This window comes from Mesoplodon bidens (genome assembly GCF_964165515.1).
Source record: "Mesoplodon bidens genome assembly, chromosome: 2".
NCBI lineage: Eukaryota > Metazoa > Chordata > Mammalia > Artiodactyla > Ziphiidae > Mesoplodon > Mesoplodon bidens.
The window spans coordinates 144,473,579-144,488,069 of NC_138177.1; the positions used below are offsets into that span (position 1 = coordinate 144,473,579).

General features: G+C 36.2%; 1 protein-coding gene across 1 annotated transcript in view; it reads left to right on the forward strand.

The window, feature by feature from the left end:
- Positions 1–14,491, forward strand: part of FAF1 (Fas associated factor 1) — a 486,188-nt gene that overhangs the window by 99,093 nt on the left and 372,604 nt on the right. The window lies entirely within an intron of this gene.

Sequence of the window (14,491 nt, forward strand, 5' to 3'; positions counted from 1 at the left end):
TGGTTTTCTTTTTAGATTACACATATAACTGAGATCATGCAGTATTTGTCTTTCGCTGTCTGACTTATTTCAAGTACTTTTTTCTTTATATGACAAGTAATGAAACTTTATGTATTCTTGAATGTCTTTAACATTCCTTATAGGTAGTTCAGCATACCATACATAGTCTGTCTATAATTCGAATCTGAAAGAATAAAATCTAAATGTCGTATTTTTAATATGAGGTTCCTATTTAGTTTAGTATTAGATTAATAAATTATTATGAAATCTCAGGTAATTTAAGTTATTTTTAAACTTCTCTTCTCTGACTGTATATTAAGGTTCGTCTTCCCCTGTAGTATTGTGGTGGAGATTGGAAGGAGAGAAATATCAGACTTGTTTGAATGTCTGAATAACTCTACTTGATGTTTCTCCTTCATTTCTTGGGGTGGGGGTGGGGAGTCTCACTGATGATTACTCCTTTCTAAAGCTGTTAAAGAAGTGGCATTTTGGGCTTCCCTGGTGGCGAAGTGGTTGAGAGTCCGCCTGCTGATGCAGGGGACACGGGTTCGTGCCCCGGTCCGGGAAGATCCCACATGCCATGGAGCGGCTGGGCCCGTGAGCCAGTGGCATTCTGCTGTGGCTTTCCCTATGAACTTCAGGCAGTTTATTATAGAAGTGGTTTAGTATTTTTAAGGGGGGGTGAGCAGTAACTCAAAAGGCAAGGCCCAGCACAGCACAGCACTGCACATTGACAAAACTGTAATTTATTTACAATTGCAAAGCAAACTAAAAATAAATTGTACAACAGTATAGGAACAGTATTGGTTGTGTTAGGATGACACAGAGTTCTCTCCATACCTTTGAAATCCGAAAAACATCTAAATTAGAATTTTGAAGAAGTGCTAATTTTTGAAAGTCAAAACTCAAGGTGTATAATTATAGAGCTGAGATTAGTTGTGTAGGTATATTCAAGTCCATACATGGATTTACATAATCAACTGTTAAAAAGCTATTTGTTTTGTATAGATTTACCACTATTATTATTATTATTATTTTTTTTTTTTTTGTGGTACGCGGGCCTCTCACTGTCGCGGCCTCTCCCATTGCGGAGCACAGGCTCCAGACACGCGGGCTCAGTGGCCATGGCTCACGGGCCCAGCCGGTCCGCGGCATGTGGCATCCTCCTGGACCGGGGCACGAACACGCGTCCCCTGCATCGTCAGGCGGACTCTCAACCACTGCGCCACCAGGGAAGCCCCCTACTGCTATTATTTTTTAAATTCAAAATATAAAAAAACTTTATCTACAGCTTGTAAAAGTAATAAATCATTATAAAAAAATGAGAAAATGTGTAAATTTACAAAGAATAAATTAGTAATCACCTTTAATTCCATCACTTAGAGATAGTTATTGTTTAACATTTTTGGGTATATTATTCCAGAATGTTTTCTCTTAATTATATGATTAAAATTAAAAAAATACAAATTAGATTGTTCTATTCCTATCGTTTTGTAACCTGCCCTTTTCACTTAACAACCTATCATGAATGTCTTTCTATCCAAGTAAATGTGACTGTTCATCATTCTTTTTTTTTTTTGCGGTACGTGGGCGTCTCACTGTTGTGGCCTCTCCCGTTGCGGAGCGCAGGCTCTGGACGCGCAGGCTTAGCGGCCGTGGCTCACGGGCCCAGCCGCTCCGTGGCATGTGGGATCTTCCCGGACCGGGGCATGAACCCGTGTCCCCTGCATCGGCAGGCGGGCTCTCAACCACTGCGCCACCAGGGAAGCCCCATCATTCTTTTGAATGTTTAATGTTTGGATAGTACTTCATGGTATGGTTGTGGCATGATAATTTTACCATTCAGTCCTATGCTGTTAGACATTTAGAGTTTTTGTGGTATTTTGGAGTTATGCACATTAGAGGACATTCTTGTACATTCATCCTTGCTTACTTAACCTATTGTTTTCCTAGAAGACATTGAATAAATTCAATTAATAATTGAGTTTCTGGGTCAAACTGTACACATATTTTTAGGTTTTTGGATACTTATATTGCCTTCCAGGATGGTTGCACTAATTTAAATTTCTACCAACTCTATAAATTTTTAAGATTGCCTGTTTCATTAAACCAATGCTATCTTATTTTTTCGTGTTCTGGCACTTGTCAAAATTTACAAATATTTGTATGGCCTGACTTCAAATACATCCTTTTATCACTGTGTTATTCTCTTAACAAAGGACAGTATAGTGACATATTCCTGATTTCTGTGTGGGGGAAGGGGCAGCAACTTATTTGGAATGATATCACCAGGTTTCTTGTCTTGAAATTTCTCTTGCAATAGCAAGAGCATTGCTTTATTTAGTATGTATATTCTTAGGCTATCTCTTGGAGAGGCTGATGCAGATTATTGGTTGAGGTTAAAAATCCCACCAAGCCACTCTTGCATGGTGCTGATGAGAGATATATGGGCTGGAGTAAAGGGAGGTTGTAGACTAGGAGTAATGGACTCCAGGTCTCTGAAGTGAGAATTACCATTTTTGGAGGATGGATATAAGTTCTTTCCTTATCTGCTCTCTATTGGTCCATGTTCATTAGTTTTGGAGGTTAAACATTTATTGGTTCTGGATATTTTCTCAGTACAATAATCTATCTAGAGTATTGCAAGAAGAGAATTTTTCCCAGATAGTGTTAAATAATTGAATGGTACAGGTATTCTCCAACTGTTTCTGAGTTATTTGATTTTGGAAAAATATTAAAATAGCACTTGAGCTAAAAACACTGGTGCTATATTTCTGCAGAAATGCAGTCTTATTCTGTGCTGGGCCCAAGTAAAAGCATCAGGCTATTTTTCACAGTCTTAAACTTCGGCTTTCTTTTGAAATATATGTCTTAGCTGGCTTTTCTTGTAAATAATGCATTTTTATCCTCAGTAAACATTTGCTGTGCTGTGTAAGTATCTTGCTTTATAAAATTTCTCACTTCCCTTGTTCTTATACAGCACTCACTTTACATTGTGGGTTTTGAAAAATAAAGCAAGTATTTTGAATAACCCATTACTAATTCAAACTTTCATTAGGATCATGGAACTTTTTATATGGTGTTTTTTATATCTTGCCTGTGCATTATATTTTGTGTTTGTAAATTATAATTATCACTGCTTTGTATTTTATGGGCTTTGTGGAACAGTTTGCATAGTTTGAGTTTTTAACTTAGGACATGTCTGTATTTTAAATTTTCTGTACATAGTCAGTTAGACTTCTGCAGTGTTTTTGTGCATATTTTGCTAGAGATGTGTAGAGGAATGTGAGTTAGGCATCACAATTCCAGATTGTGATGAATTAAAAAAAGTCCAATAACAGAAAACTCATTCTGTCGGTACTGAATGCTTACAGTATACCCAGATTTTTGCTAGATACAGTGAAAGCTTAAAAACATGTTAACACTATATGATGTCTGACTTTGAGAAGTATACTGAAAAATTGATAAGACAGGTGGTCTTTTATACATGTATATTATACTCAGAAATGGGAATAACTTCCTGAAAAAGTAATGATTGCAAATATTTTTGCTATTTTATAGATTTAGACACACAGATGAAAAAGTGTTCTATATGAAAATATAGCCCAGTCCCAGCAACTTTAGTCGTTAGTCTTTCCCTGATACTGTACATTATTTTCATTATGTAGCTATCCACAGAGCAGTGCTTCCAAAACCTATATTTTAAGTACCCTACAATTGACTACTTATTTTGGGGCAACTGCAATTTGGGTTATAAATGCTAAATTCTGAAAGCAAAATAACATGAACTTTAACACTATTGGTAAGCATCTTGGGATACTGATTTACTTGACATGAATCCTCCCCATACCTCCATCTTTTTCAGACTTTCATTTTTCACATTGTCCTGCACTTTTAGTTAGGAGATTAATGTCATTGCAGTTGATTCCTTCATTGCAGACAAGTATTTTCAGTATACATCCAGAAAGATGAATACCTGAGGGAGAATTATTAACAATCAGTTAGAATCTTTTACCAAAGGATTGCCTTCTTACATGGAAGCATGCTACATCATCACTATATATTATAAATTATAAATCTGGGCTCCAGAATTGACCCACTGCTCACTTTCTGTTTTCAGTATAGAAGAATTTGGGCCAGTGGAGAATAGACTCTGTACAGCTCGTGTTAATTTTGAGTAATCAAAGTGTGAGACAGCTAACTCTAGTGGTGAACCCACTGCATTCATCTTGAATCAGGAGCCCTGGCTTTTCAAAACTCTTGTCATTATTTTATTGAGTATGGCCTAGGCTAAGTTACTTCTCTCTGAACATCATATAAAATAAGGGGTTTGGGCTAGTTTATAGTCAAGATCCCTGATACGTGAAATATTTATGAAGAATCTATTTATGTCCTAATTTCTTTTAATATTCTACAAAAGCAGTCAATTATGAATAGTAATACAAGTAAACATTTTAATGGAATTTTATAAGTTTGAAACACTTGTATGTATACCATTTTGATGAATCCTTTGAACAACTTTATGATGTAGATAATGGCCAGACAAGATACCGTGCTAATTGTTTCATGGAAGGTCTGTATATATGAAACTCCTTCAATAAATTAAAATTTCCAGTAAGCTCTAGGAGATCCAGGGAAGGCTATTTGACATACACTTGATAACCCAGTGCTAAGTGAAATAAAGTACAAGTAAACATTAACCTAGCCATACTACATTTTAAGTACTCTATGCTCTTAGGAAATGATTTTTGAACTTTGCACTCAATTTCTGCTCTGATTTGCTGCCTGAGGTGACATAGGTGCTCTGCTGAAGAAAGACTCTATTCAGAGTGCTTGTATTTATCTTTAACTGCATGTCCCAACTTAGGGCAAAAATGAAACAAATAAGCCTATCCAATTTTGTATTGTTACTGAATTTCTAGTCTTCAAAGATAGTTTTGTATTAATAGAAGCTTATAATAAAGTCAGTAACTCTGAAGAATCAAACCCAAGGCAAATTATGCACATAATCTGTCTCATTTTGAGATTCATTGAGGTGCTCTGAGACATTTCCATTCCACCAGTTTTCACTTTTGAAGAAATGTGTTTTAATACTTACCCTAAAATGCCTTAGAACAATTTCTTCTACTACCCTACTCAGGATGTGGCTATAGAGTTCCTCGAATGTGCATTGCTTTGCTATCAATACTTTATACAGTGTTATGAACACCTGCAGTTTTATGAATGAACTAGTCTAACCAGTGACATAATGAGTCTCTGTCATCAGAAAGCAGCCTAACATTGAGTGCTGCCCTTTATCAATGGCCATTAGATCCTGGCTTATATTTGCACAGATCTTTGCTGTGACAAAAGAGATGTTACCATGAAGGATTATCTCATCATATCAATTTCTCCTATTTTGCTATAGTCTTCTTTGTTTCCCTTGTTTTCAAAGGACTGTAAGCCCCTTAAAATTCTACAGAAGTTTTCAGTTTCTCAGTTTGTAGTTTGGCCATCATCCGTCCTCCTCTACCATCTCTCCTTTTATTGAGGGTCTACTTTGTGCTAGGTATCATGTCAAATGATTTACCTACATTATTTCATTGAATCTTCACAGCAGTCCCTAAAGGTGTGGTTAGGTAGGTATTATCTTTATTTTACAGATGAGAAACTGAGGCCCAGTGATTTAAGTAAATTGTTCATGCTCACTCAGCTGATAAGGGGTAAAAACTGTGATTTTTGAACCCAGGTCTCTCCATAAAAATTTTAATAGTTTTAAAATTGTAGTTTAAGGTTATTAAATTTTCCATACCCAGTGTGTTATTCTTTTCTGAATTCCTATACTTTTCTTTCTACCACTCACAACTAATTTCACATTGTCAAGTGAAAGAGCTTTTGCTGTAGTTACATAATGGTACTTTAAATATGTTTATGCTTTGCTTTCAAATAGATTCTAAGATTCTAGAGGAAAGGAATTATGTTTCTTATTAACTTTGTCTTGGCACATGGTAGTTGTTTAATAAAATATTTGACTGATTTTATTATTAGCATACTTACTTTTAAATCTATTTTCCATTTCCATTATTTGGGTATTTGAAAAGTCTTTGCTATTAAGACTCATGACTCTTACTGCTATCAGTCTTCCTTATCTGGCAAACATAAGATTTGAGGAAAGAGGAAGGCCCAGATACTCAAGGAATAAGACTGGCCTGATTTCATTATCTCATGGATAAAATCTAGATGGTTTCTTCCTGTTGTAGCTTTTTGAGAAATATTATTCACAAATAAATCCTTTTCTTTGCAATTTTTTTCTTGGCATCTCAAAAAAATTTTTTTTCTCTCCTGTTTATTTCTGGTTGTACCATTTTACTCTAAAGAAAGCTCATTATATCCAACCTATTTGAAATTTTTCATCAGTTCTGCCTCTCAGGAGAAAACTAAGTGTGATAAAAGAATGCTGTTACTTAATGTATAATTAAGTGGGTATGAAAGAATTGTTTTCTCCCTTTCAAAGGAAAACTTAAGTTTTTACAAACATGAAGTTCTCAGTTTACTAAACTTACAGTTAGTGGTTCACATTATCAAATCAAAACTCTTTGTGGTCCACATTTTTTCCCAGACTGCAACTTGAATTTCTGCTTGTTTTTTCATTGGTTCTTGCTTCATATGTTGTTACTTTTCCTTTGAATATAATCTAGTTCTAGAATTACTTTATTGCATGAACCAAACATCTCCTCTTTTATAAAACCTATGGTAGATAATAGTTCAGAGGCTTTAAGACCTAGTGGGAACGTGGTGTGTTAATCCCCTAGCAGGAAGTGATATGCCCATTCTTAAATGAAATTTGGAAATGTGGCTAATGTTTATTGATTTCTAGTACTACTTATCTAACCTGTGCTTCAGAGCACAGTTAAACTTTTTAAATGAAGTACGTAGTAAGGAGTCCCCTTACTGCTATGAAACTAAGCTGAAGGCTTTATGCTAATTCTGAAAGAAGTAGTATATGCTACTTATGATTTGAACATTTAAAAGAAAATAAAAATTTCAGTGGTTTTGTTTTTAAAATTGTTCAGTTTAAGCGGATATAGTTTGATCTTCATATTTTATAAAGTTGCTAACCTACTAGTTAACTTGATTTAAAAAATGGGTTTTTTTTCAAAAGTTGCCTTGATATGATATTTAACTAATTTATTTCTATTCCTGGAAGTGGTTTAAACAAAATACCATTGCAGAAAAATCAGTGGTTTAGTGGTTACACCTGTAAATGTGATGACTTGCAGTTCTTCCTGCTGGTTTCAAGGATCAGCTGACATAAACCAGTGTGTGCTTGGAAAAGAAAAAATAATATGGCATTTAAAGTTCCTACTTTTACAACTTTATACTGATAATTTTTTTTTTTTTGCGGTACGCGGGCCTCTCACTGTTGTGGCCTCTCCCGTTGCGGAGCACAGGCTCCGGACGCGCAGGCCCAGCGGCCATGGCTCACGGGCCCAGCCACTCCGTGGCACATGGGATCTTCCCGGACCGGGGCACGAACCCGTGTCCCCTGCATCAGCAGGCGGACTCTGAACCACTGCATCACCAGGGAAGCCCTATACTGATAATTTTTAATAATTTGCTACTTAATGGTAATATACTTTTTAAAAAAATTTAGTTGTATTTCTATTTTTAAGTAAAATGGTACTTAAAATTTTCACATAAGAACATTTATATTTCCTTCCTATATATCCCGAGGTTCTTATTTTCTTCATTCCCTCTTATTTATTTTTCTTATTAAAAATTTTTTTTTCTAGGTGAGTATGCTTAAGATCTACTCTTAACAACTTCATTCTCTTTTAATAATCTATTTTTGTGTTTTGTTGTTTGGTTTAGGTTTTTTTTAACTTGATGTTTTAGTAATTTTTTAATTATATATTTTGGGGTCCTCATCTAATACTTCTTTCTTTCTTGTGGATGGATTTCTCTCAAACACAGACTTGCTCTGTCTTTAAAAAAATCATAGCCAAGTTTAAAATCTCTCTCCATGGTAAACAGTGATAAACATAGTTTCATGGTTCTTAACATACCAAGGCACTCTAAGATTAACTATGCTCTTTCTATATCCATTTTAGTTACAGGAAACTGAACAGTGGAGTTGTTCTTTGAATGCCTCTGTTACAGAATTTGGGCCATCTTTCTTAGCTTAATGTTGAAAGCCCTCTACCATTTAACACTGCCTCTTCATTATGAGTGAGTTTCCATAACTCTGGAGCCTGTATGACTTAATACAGCCAAACTAGCCTATAACGTGCCATATGTATTCCTACTGCCAAGCTTTTGCTTCTAGATCTCCCATGAATTTTTTCCCCTCTTCCTTCCTGACCATCTAGATGTTATCCTTCCTTTAAGGCTCACCTGAAGTCTAATCCCCTCTATTCCCTAACAGCCTCTTCTCTCAGTAGGGACACCTGTCTCTGAAGCTTCGTACCACAACAAGGGTGTTGTGGTACTACTCTTATAACACTTAGCTTTTACTGTATTATTCCCCTTCCCTTCACCCCAACACATGCTTCATGTGTGGCGCTTGCACACACACATGCTGAAAGAGAATGTGAAATAATTGTTTAAAGAATTAAAATTTACACATCCAGTTAGGGTGTGTAAGGAAGTTATATGGATATACACTTTCGTAGATGCAGCTGGGAAAATGTATTACATGATACCTTTAATAAATCCTTGGCTAGTAGCTATGTAGAAGAGGCCTTTGAGAATATCTTAGTCCTTATTTATTGCCACATTATTACCTACGTGTTGGCATTTTGACTTTGTTATTTTTAAACCAGGAAGTTTATTTTTTTCTTAATGTCAAAATTGAGATATAGCCTGTATTTTAGGTACACCGCAAGTCTAATAGCATTCTCACAAATTTTAGGCTTGAATTCTGGGATTTTTTTTCTTAGTAATTGATTTAATGTATAGAGGATGAATTTTTAAAAATGTATAATGACTGATAACAGTGTGTGTAGAATATGAGAATGTCTAAAAATTCTAGGCGTTTACAGAAGAGTTGCAAAATAATGCAGGGTTCTTGATATACTTCATCAAACTTCTAATGTTAACATCTTACATAATTACAGTATAATTGGTATAGTACTATTGGTAATTTTGGTATAATACTATTACAATAGTACTGTTGTACTATTGGTACAATACTATTAACTAAACAACAGACCTTATTTGAATATCAGTAGATATTCTATTAATGTACTTTTTTTGGTTCAAAATCTGATCTGAGATCCACAATGCATTTAGTTTTCATGTCTCCCTAGCCTCCTCCAATCTGTGATTTAAAGAAATTTTTTTAAAAAATTTATATTTTATTTATTTATTTTTGGCTGCATTGGATCTTCATTATTGGGTATGGGCTTTCTCTAGTTGCTGTGAGTGGGGTCTACTCTTTGCTGCAGTGCACTTGCTTCTCATTGTGGTGGCTTCTCGTTGCAGAGCACGGACTCTAGGCATGCGGGTTTCAGTAGTTCTGGAACACAGGCTCAGTAGTTGTGTTACGTAGGCTTAGTTGCTCCGTGGCATGTGGGATCTTCCTGGACCAGGGATCAAACCCGTGTCCCCTGCGTTGTCAGGCAGATTCTTAACCACTGTGCCACTGGGGGAGTCCCCAGTCTGTGATTTTATTCCTCAGCTGTTGTTTCATGACCATGACACTTTTGGAGACCACAACACTTCAGGTATTGTGTAGCATATTCCTGAGTTTAGATTTGTATGATGTTTTCTCATGAGAGACTGAGCTTATACATTCTTGGCAAGACTACCACAGATGTAATTTTGTGCCTTTCTCAGTGTAACAAGAGGTACATGATGTTAATATGTCTTGGGCTTCCCTGGTGGCGCAGTGGTTAAGAATCCTCCTGCCAACGCAGGGGACACATGTTTGAGTACTTGTCCGGGAAGATCCCACATGCCACGGAGCAGCTAAGCCCATGCACCACAACTACTGAGCCTGTGCTGTAGAGCCCGTGAGCTACAACTGCTGAAGCCCACACGCCTAGAGCCTGTGCTCCGCAACAAGAGAAGCCACTGCAATGAGAAGCCTGTGCACCACAGGGAAGAGTAGCCCCTGCTCACTGCAACTAGAGAAAGCCTGCGTGCAGCAATGAAGACCCAATGCAGCCATAAATGAATGAATGAATGAATGAATGAATGTCTTATTATTTGTGATGTTAACTTTGACACTTGGTTAAGATGATGTCTCCCAGGTTTCTCCATCTTTGTAATTAGTAAATATCTTGTGAGGAGATACATTGAGACAACACAAATATCCTGTTTTTTTTTAATTAATTAATTTTTGGCAGCTTTGGGTCTTCGTTGCTGCATTCAGGCTTTCTCTAGTTGTGGAGAGCGGGGGCTGCTCTTTGTTGTGGCGCACGGGCTTCTCATTGTGGTGGCTTTTCTTGTTGCAGAGCACGGGCTCTAGCATGCGGGCTTCAGTAATTGTGGCACACGGGCTCAGTAGTTGTGGCTTGCAGGCTCAGTAGTTGTGGTGCATGGGCTTAGCTGCTCTGTGGCATGTGGGATCTTCCCGGACCAGGGCTTGAACCTGTGTCCCCTGCATTGGCAGGCAGATTCTTAGCCACGGTGCCACCAGGGAAGTCCCCAAATATCCTGTTTTTCATTAAACTTTTGCTCACTAATTTTTTGTCCTCTATTGATTTATCATTATACCTCTTTTGAAATTTTTTTTTAGTAGTTGTCCTAGGTTTTAAAATATAATTTTTCAACCATCCAAATCTACATTTAAATAATAATATACTGCTTCATATGTAGTGTGATGGCCCTACAGCATTGTGTTTCCAATTCTTCTCACCCATGTTTTGTACTATTGTCATGTATTTTAGTTTCCCATATGCTGTAAAACACAATATGTTGCTACTATTTTTCTTCAGATAGTTATCTTTTAGAGCAATAAAATATAAGAGGAAATCATTATATTCATTTTATTTTACTTTCATTTGTTTTACTTCTTTGTGTAGGTTTAAGTTTTTGTCTGGTATCATATTCCTTCTGCCTTAACTACTTCCTTTAATATTTCTTGTAGAGTAGGTTTGCTGGCAATATATTCTTACAAGTTTTTGTTTGTATGAGAAAGTTTTTATTGTGTCTTCATTTTTGACAGATGCTTTTAATGGATATGTAATTCCAGATTGACATTTTTTTTTTTTTTTTTCCTCCAGCACTTTAAAGATGTCATGCTGTTATTTTCTAGCTTGCATGGTCTCTGGAGAGAAGTCTGTTGCTATTTTCGTAGTTATTCTTCTGTATGTAATGTCTTTTTCCTCTCCTCTGGCTGTCTTCAAGATTTTCTCTTTGTGTTTGTTTTTCAGCGGTTTGGCTATGATCTACCCAAGTGTGTGTATGTGTATGTGTATGTGTAGCTTAGATGTTCTTAGATCTGTGACTTTGAAGATTCTTTTTTCTTTTTAATTGGGACTAAATTCATGTACATATAGCTAACCATTTTTAAGTATATAGTTCAGTGTTATAAATACTACTGTGTATTCCATGGAATTTTATTCCATTGCATATAAATACCATTGTGTATTCACAGTGTTGTGCCACCACCAGCTCTCTTTAGTTGGTTTTGAAAGTTGTTGGTTATTATTTTTTCCTGCTCTTTCTCTCTTCTCCTTTTGTGTTTCATATATTAAAAAGTTTGATTTTGTCTACAGCTCTTGAATGCTTTGTTCTGTTTTTTCCCCTTTTTTTTAAATGTGTTTCAGTTTGAGTAGTTTCTATAGACCTGTCTTCAAGTTCACTGATTCTTTCCCTATGTCAGTTTTACTGATAAGCTTATTGAAGACATTCTTCATCTCTGTTACTGTAGTTCTTTTTTTTTTTTTTTCCTAACGTAGTATCTCTCTCTCTCTCTGTTGAAATTACCCATCTGGCCTTATCTGTTGTCCATTTTTCCCATTAGAGCATTTAATATTTTAATCACAGTCATTTAAAATTCCCTGTCAGTTTTTAGTATCCTACCTAAGTCTGTTTCTGATGATTGCTTGTCACTTGCAAATGTACTTTACCTGGCCTTTTGGTATGCTTTGCAATTTTTGTTGAAAGCTGGACATTTCATGTAGAATAGTAGAGACTAAGGTAAATATTTTTATGTGTGGAAATTGACATGCATGCCTTTCTGAATTCTAAGAGTTTAGTGCAGGTGTTTGAGTTTATCTAATTTTGAGTTGGGTTGTGCTTGAGACTTATTTGTCCTATGGCTTTGTTCAATATACCAAAGTCTTCAAATTCCTCTCCTGATACATGGTGTTTAGGGTGTCGAGTGGTTTGGTAGATTTTTTTGGCTGCATGGCTCGTGGAATCTTTGTTTCCCAACCAGAGATTGAACCCGGGTTCTTGGCAGTGAGAGTGCAGAGTCCTAACCACTGGACCACCAGGGAATTCCGAGATTTTTTTTTTTTTTTTTTTTTTTATGCTCACTCCTTAGCTTTTGGTTTTCTCTCTGAGCTATGCTTCAGAGAGGTTGTATCTCTTGCAAGTTGCTTGTTACTCTGCTTGCTATTCTGGCCATGGGGACTGAGGTGGGGGCATTCTCTGTTTCTGATAATACTTCAGTCTTCTGCAGGCATTGAGTCCCTGGGCCTTCGGTTTGTGGCCTTCACGAAGCTCATGTCTCTCTCCAGCTATAATTCTGAGCCCAGCATGTTTTCCTGCTCTTCTTCCTGGGGCAGAGGATTTTCCCCCCTTTCCTCCTTCTGGTTGCAGTGGATATCACATGTGCCCCAAGGTGATAATGTTTGTTGCCCTTCTCCCTTCAGATTAATGCTTTTGTTTTGTGAGGGAGATGCAAGGGTCCTGGCAGTTTTGTGCCCCTCCCACAGTATCTGCTGATTCTCTTTGTTCTATCCCCTAGTAGGGACTTTCTTGGGACTTTGCCAATTTTTTTTTTCTTTCTGTGAGCACTTCGTGGTGTTCATGGAGTAAAAGCCTGCAAGAACTTGCAGATCCCTTCCCTGTACTTGCCTTAACTTTCTTACCAGTGCATTGTTAGCCTCTACCAATTTGTCAGCCACCCTAGTGTAACTTTCACTTTAGTAAGCCAGTGCTCACATTTTGCCTCTCTCTGCGTACACCTGTCTTAGATTTTGGGCCAGTTGTTTGCCCTGTGATCTTAGCATTTTAATGGGTTTCAGAAAAGTCATGTACTTGTGCTCTTGCTCTTTCATTATAAGGTTGGAAGCAATATGCTTTCCAGTTCTCTAATAATTCATTGTCATTATCTTGAAAAACCTACTGTAATTTCACTTTGTACTTCTTTCCCAACAAAGGTTTAAAAGGTGGTTTTAAAATTTTCAGATGCAGGGTCCTTTCTATTTTCTTGTTTTGTTAGTAACTTCTAGTTCCTTTGTGTTGCATTTAGAGAGTATTGTTTATAATGTTTCAATTTTGTGGCAGTTATGTTTCTTTATGACCTCACATATGATTGATTTTTGTGTATGTGTCTTTGGCTTTTGAGAAAAGGTGTGTTCTCTGTTATCAAATGTAGAGTTCAATACGTATGTCCCTAAGATCTTCTACCTTCTTTCTTATTTTTTGTCTGTTTGATCTGTCTTGTATTGAGAATAGTGTATTTAGTCTCATTATTTAGTATATTTCTTTTTCTTTTTAAATCTCCTATAGTTTTTCCTTCATGAAGTTGATTGCTGTGTTATTTCATGCATACATATTCATAAGAGTTATACCTTTATTGTGAAGTGTGGCTTTAAGCAGTAAAAAGTGACCTTTATCACATTTAGTTCTTTGGGCTTCAATTCTGTTTTGTCTAATATCAGTAGGCTACTCCTACTCTCTTTGTTTCCAATAGCCTGATATTTTAATTTTAATTTTATTTTTAGTCATCGCTTTGTTTTAGGTATATATCTTGTATGTAGCATAAGTTGAGTCTTGTTTCGTGAGCCAAATTGAAAATGTTTTTCTTTTAATAGTTAAGTCCATTCATATTCACTAATATGATTGATGTGTTCGGTCAATGTTGTCATATTATTTATGCATGCTTTGTTGTACTTGCTGTGCTGTGAAATACTACATGACTTACCAATTTTCAAGTACTGTACTCTCTAAGCCTACCTTTTGGGTATATAGCAATTAATGTGCTTATTCTGTTTTCCTTTCCCTCCTCCTTCTTTTACTTAAAAATTGCATTACTTATACTTTTTCAGAACATTAAAATTTATCTATTTGTCTTTCACCCTGCATCCCACCTTTGTTTTAGTGGTGTATATTTATATATTTAAAAAATACTCATCACTGATCCTTTTACTTAAGTTTTCTTAGTCATCAGTTGGATAAAGCTCTTTCTCTAGTAGATTTATCAAGAAGGGCTGATTGATGCACAATTCCTTAAGTTCTTGTATACTGACAACTGTTTTTCTGTCACCCTGATATTTGAAGGACAGCTCTGCTGCATATAAAAATCTTTGGTTCATACTTTCTTTAATTGTGT